The sequence below is a fragment of the Serinus canaria genome, chromosome 4A (genome assembly GCF_022539315.1).
Source record: "Serinus canaria isolate serCan28SL12 chromosome 4A, serCan2020, whole genome shotgun sequence".
NCBI classification, from domain to species: Eukaryota; Metazoa; Chordata; class Aves; order Passeriformes; family Fringillidae; genus Serinus; species Serinus canaria.
The window spans coordinates 8724839-8731213 of NC_066318.1; positions in this window are offsets into that span (position 1 = coordinate 8724839).

The following is a 6375-nucleotide window of genomic DNA, read 5'->3' on the forward strand; positions in this document are numbered from 1 at the left end:
GATCCTGCTTTCAAGCTTTGTGACTGAGTATGTATTTTGGAAGTTTGGCTGCAGTTTTGGTTACTCAGAATAATGTTCAGAGCCTTGCATGATCACTTGGCTGTGTGAGCTATGATGAGATCTTACGAGATTTTGGGGGAGAACTGCAACAGTCAGCAGGAGTCAGGGATGAGCAGCAGTTGAAACAATCCTTGTTAATAACATCAGTGAGTGTCTGCTGCTCGCCAAAGAGGTGGTTTCAAGTTCTAACCTGCAGCACTCCTTCCCATTACACACAGAAGCTGTCAGCTGAAGACACGGAGATAAACCTCTCCAAATGGAGAGAAATCTGTTTATGTTTAAACTACACAATAGATAGAACTTAGACAGAAAACTGGCATAGAAACTCATCTGAGGGAATGATGAGAACTGCCATTTCCACTAAAGCCAGTGTCAAGTACCGAAATCTCATGCAGTGTGTTTGGATTCACTTAGAAGAAAATGATGAAATACAAATGGCATCTGCTTGTGGCATTGGCACTCCTTTTAAACTTTAAGAGGGTGTCTATGTACCTGTGCACACATGACTCAACATGATGCTGGTGCCACTCCAATAAAACCAAGCCACTGATCCCCGAGTTTGGGCCATATCCAGAGCTCATTAAAATCAATGACACCCTTTCCACTAAATTCAACTCTTCAGATCACAGCTGTCAGCTTGCAGACTGATGTACCACAGAGGCTGCAGTCACACTGCTTTGTTTGTCAAACTGTCCCCTGTTTGACTTCCAGCACAGCTTGATGTTTATGTTACATAACTAAAGATATTGAGACCAACCACACCACGCACACTGTCCACAGCACAAACATAAGGATTACTGAAAATCCTCAGCAGAAAAAAAAAAATCAGCTCCCCAGTTTAACATATACCATGTGTACTTCCTTTTCATTTATATATAGAGAGACTTCATATAAATCAATAAATACCTATGAATGAATGCCTAACACACTTCAACAGTATCAGATACAGGAAACATTCCAAAGTTCTGGAGGATTTTAGCAGATATTAAGCAGGAACAGCTAAAGATGTGATTGTTTGTATTAAATATATCAGACTCACACACACACAAATTATTGTTCCCTGAGTACCCATTTTCACAGCTGTTCAAAACTGAGTAACATCTTAGCCCTTTTCTTAATGCTTATGCAAGATTCCAATATTTGCACTTGCAGCTACTGCTTTCTTGTGAAATATTCTAAGTACCCACTGATTTCTAAATAAATGTACTTAGGATTTAAATTAATGGGTCTGTATTGAGCAAGTCTTTGGACCAAGTTCAACTTCTGGTTTCTTCTCTGACTGCCATACATCGTCTTCTGGAGAAAGAAAACATAGCTGTGCATTTGTGTGAAGTAAATTCCCTGACCAGCAAATTAAGAACCATTACAAGTGGAAAAAAATATTAACTTTGAAACAGAAACCAGTGCCAATAAAGCTTCTTAAGTGATAAAATTTAACTTTTGATAGTTGTATGCACTTAATTGCTCCCAGAAAAACTAAAAAGAAGTCTAAAAGAGGATCTACTTCCCAAATGTCTGAATGCAGTCAAAAACCCTGCACTGTAGGTTCCAAAGGACGAAGAGTTTTGAATCATCAATCTGCATTAGGCATGTCTCCATTTCTGTGCTCACAGCAATCTGACATTTCATTTTCTGAAAACTTCCATCAATTCTTTGACAGAATCATAAGCAAACAGCTTATGTGGAGAAGCCTTCCAACTCACAGTGATCTGGAAAAAAAATGAGGGATTTATTTTTTGTTCATATAACATCCAAGGAATTTGGATTTACAGATTAGAAAAAGAATTTATATACATAAATAAATCCTCTAAATATCTAAATATATTCTAAACTTGAGTCAAGTCAGGTTAAGTCCAAGGTAAGAAGTGCTTTGCACTTTCTTATACTATAGTGAGAACCAAGTCAGCTTTTAATTTTGCAGATATGTACCAAAATTCTACATTGGACTGGACAGTTCTGGAATCCTTGCAAACCTCACACTGCCCATGTGATAAGGCTGCATTTCCTTATGACTAAATAGGAGCTCAGTCTGGAGAAGTGTAGCTACTTTTATGTAGTGTGCTAATCTTGATAAGTCATCTACTTATGATAGGTCTTCTGCTTACATCCTTTGGAAACAGATGAGCAATTTCACTAAGTCAACATAAATTTTCTGGTACAATATTCTTCAGGAATTGGCCTGAAGCCTTAGCAATGTACTGGTCCACGTATTATAGAGCTAGAGGTCCAAACTATAAACAATCAACTGAACAAGCAGTGCAAAAATTTATGCCATGCTGGATTAAGCTTTCATCGTATTTGTTGTTCAGCAGCAAGATAAATATATATTTGCATTTTCTGTCTTACAGAGGATCTGCAAAGGTATTGGAGTTCTAATTATCATCTATTATATTGTGTGAGAGAAAAAGAAATAGTAAACTCACATTCATGAAGCTGTTAATAAAAGATAAGGCCACCAAGCTTGCTCTTCTGTTTTAAAGGTTTCAAACTTGAAGTGCACTTCAAGTTACCTGTAACTGCTTTCAGTGTCTGTCAAATACCAGAAAGACAGCATGAAGTGTAAAAGATCCATATGACTGTAATCCCAAGTGGACCAGAATATGTGCTAAGCTAACTCTTAATTTCTCCAGTCTGCTACACTAGGTCTGAAATAAGTAAGACTCCATCCAAACGTGCATCAGACAAGCTCTGCTCAGTACACAGCTCTAGGCAGAGAAGTCCACTCAGACAGCTCTCCACAGGATGTGGTGTAAGGACAGCACAAGTGCTGGAAGGGAAAAGGGTCCCTTTGAATGTCATTTTCAAAAGAGGAGTTGAACTAGAAAATGGAAAAGACTGCAGGTGGTTTGCTGGGGTTCTCAGGTATTTTGTGCTCATAGCCTGTTTGCAGCTTGTCACCTGGGTGAAATCACTTGTCCTTACCTCAGCCACTCTGACTTGTACAAGCACAGGTACCACAGAAAATTCATCAAAGCTGGAACGCGATAAGGCTTTATTCCTGCTGTTTGTTAAAATCAAGCAATTAAGTGTATCAGTAAAATAATCACGAAAGAAATGACACAATGTATTTTCATTCTACAACACTTTATAGATCTGACCCTTTACAAGACCCTGCTACTTCTCTCACGTCACTCGTGCACAGAAGCTCTGAGATCACAGGGATTCTCCCAGTCCCCTACACCAGTGCTAAGACCTCACACCTGGGACACAGTCACCAATTCTACCAACGACAGTAAGAGACAAAACAAAGTCCAGCTCATATTAACAACCAGCTATTTAACTCCAGCTACCTATCATAGGTCAGAAACCTGATTTGGAGCATAAAACGTAGAGGTCCGACACTGGAAGACTGCAAGGCTGTAAGTTCGGGATGAGGATGCCCATGTAGCCGCCAGCCTCTGCATTCGCAGCCGTAGGGAGCCGAGAATAAAGCATTGGAAGCAAGAGTGTCCCACGGAAAGCTCCGCCTCTCTGCTCCGCCGGGAACAGCCGCCGGCGTTATCCCGGCCCCGCCGCCGGCCCGGGGCTCCGCGGGGGCAGCGCCCGCCCTGGAGCTGCCCCGGCACGGCGGCTGCCGAGGGGCCGGCCGGGCTGGAGCCTTGCCCGTGCCGGGAGTTGGGCCCGTGCCCGTCCCGGTGACCGCCCGCCCTGCCCGGCCCTCGGGCCCGCCGCCACTCACCGGCCGCGCCCCGCGCCGCGCCCGCCGCCCCCGGCGGCCCCGCCCGCCGCCGCCCAGCGGGCACCGGGCACCGGCCCCACCTCCCGCCGCCGCCCAGCGGGCACCGGGCACCGGGCACCGGGCACCGGCCCCACCTCCCACTGCCGCCCAGCGGGCACCGGGCACCCGCCCCACCTCCCGCGCACCGCGGGAGCACACACACCCCGGGCCGGCCCGAACCCCGCTGGGAGCGGCTCTGCTCGGCGGGCAGCTCCGCCGGGACGCGCTGCCTCCGCCCGAAGCCTGCCCTGGTCTAGGAGAGCACCTTACACAAAACACTTTGACACTGAAGGAATTTTGGCTCTTTCTCAAACCTTTGTGGCCTGGCAAGTCCCTGCTGCCTCCAAGGCTTCCTACTGGTTTGTTGTCCATGGAATCGTACAGGCTCCAGTCTGAGACACCTGTAACAACCCAGCTGTGAAGGCACCACCATGGCGTGATTACAGAATCACAGAATGTGCTCAGTTGGAAGAGACCCATCAAGATCATCGGGTCCAACTCCTGGCCCTGCACAAGACACCCCAAGAATCACATCATGTGCCTGAGAGCATTGTCCAAACACTCCCTGAGCTCAGAGAGGCTTGGTCCTGTAACCACTTCCTTGGAGAGCCTGTTCTAGTGCCCAATCACACTCTGGCTGGAAAACCTTTTCCTGGTATCTAACCTAAACCTTCCCCGACTCAGCTCCATGTGATGGTAGTGACAGCTTTGGGGGCTCAGCTCCTGAGACACAATGTCTCAGGAATACATTCAGCTTGACCTAAGTCAGTGCTCAAAGTTACTTTATTAACAAGTACAAATCTCAGCTGTCAGATCAATGAAACAAGTTCAAGTTACACAGCAGGTGGAAGCAAAAGTCGGTGCATACCACGACAGGGGGGATCTGAGTGCTATCTATAAAACAAGGAGCTTCCCAAAGGAGACAGCAGGTGGAACCAAACACCAAGAGCCAACGTGTCTGAACATCTTAGCGCTCAAAGTCCTTGCGTGTATCACAAAAGGCAAAGCTTTATCCATATCTGCAGGGACCCACAGAGTTAAAAATATTCCTGGGAGTTATTATTATTATTATTATTATTATTATTATTATTATTATTATTATTGTTGTTGTTGTTGTTGTTGTTGTTGTTGTTGTTATGTTGTTATGTTATTGTTATTGTTATTATTACTATTACTATTATTATTATTATTATTATTACTATTCCTTCTGAGAATTAGAAAGTAAAGGAAATGCACTTCTTCAGTTTTCTGTAACTGCATGTCCCAGGGCTAGGTTCAGTAAAAGCTGCCTGCTTCCCCTGAAGCAGTGACATGAACCATCTGCCAAGCTATAATGGGAGATCAGGTTGGCACTTGATGACCTCAGCAGTCTTCCAACCTTAATGATTCCATGATCAAGGCTGGTACACTGCATTTCTTCTCTACGTGTACCCTGAGGTACTGACTCATGTGGAGAGAATGATGATATTCTGGCAGGGAATTGGTTTGTGTTCTTTTTGAAGGACACATTTTGCAGAGGCAACTACTCAGACCCAAAGCATCACTTTGTGTTTTCTCACACTTGATACCAAGGAGCAGCTGCCACCAGCTGTATTGTACCTGTATTTGGGGCTCCATTTGCTCCACCATATGAACACCATACCAAGTAGGTACATCAAAGTTAGTATTTCCTTCAGCTTAAGTTTTAATTTACTAAAGCCTCCACTGAGAAGAAACATGAATACACAACTGTGTGACAGGACAATTTTCTTTTTCATGTTATATTAGTACATTGTGGTTGCTGCTTATGTAGTTTTTTGGGGCCTGGAGGTAATTAGAAAAACGCAGAAGTTTGGTAATTTCTTCCCTTTTCTTCTATATTAAGTTTAACATTTCTAGAGTACCCGGAAAAGTCACTGCCTTGCCAAGAAAGCAAAGATGTGCACTAGCACAGGTGGAGCGAGTGTAGGGAATGACAGAACGGGTCAGGTGGGAAGGGACCACAGTGGGTCAGCGGGTCCAACCTCCCTGCTCAGGCAGGGTCAGCCCGGAGGCACAGGATTGCATCCAGACGGTTCTTGAATCTCTCCAGTGAGAGACACTCCACGAACTCTCAGGACAATCGGTTCCACTGTGTAGTCACTACACAGTAAAGAAGTTCTTCCTCGTGCTCAGGTGGAACTTCCAGTGCATCAGTTTCTGCCCGCTGCCTGTTGCCTCAGTGTTAGCCAGCCCGGAGCTGAGCCTGGCTCCATCCTCCATCCAGCAGGGTGGTTCGCACGGCGCATCGCGGCAGCCCCGACACAGCTCTAACGCCACCCCGAGGTTATTTTTTCCGGCATTTCTGTGGAACCGAGTGCCGCCGCAGCGGCCTGGCCTGACCCGACCTGGGGAGCAGCGGCCGGGGAGCCGCGGCCACGGCCGGTCCCGCACCACCACCTAGCGCCGGCGGGCGCCGAGCCGCTGGGCCGAGCCGAACCCGCCAGGCCCGGCCTGGGGGCGGCCCCGCGCCCGCGCCTCAGCCCCGCCGCGCCCACCGCCCGCCCCTCCCTCTCTTCCCGAACCGCCCCTCGGTCCGCCCCGCCGGGCCGGGTGTGCTCCGTGCCGCGCTGCGCGCT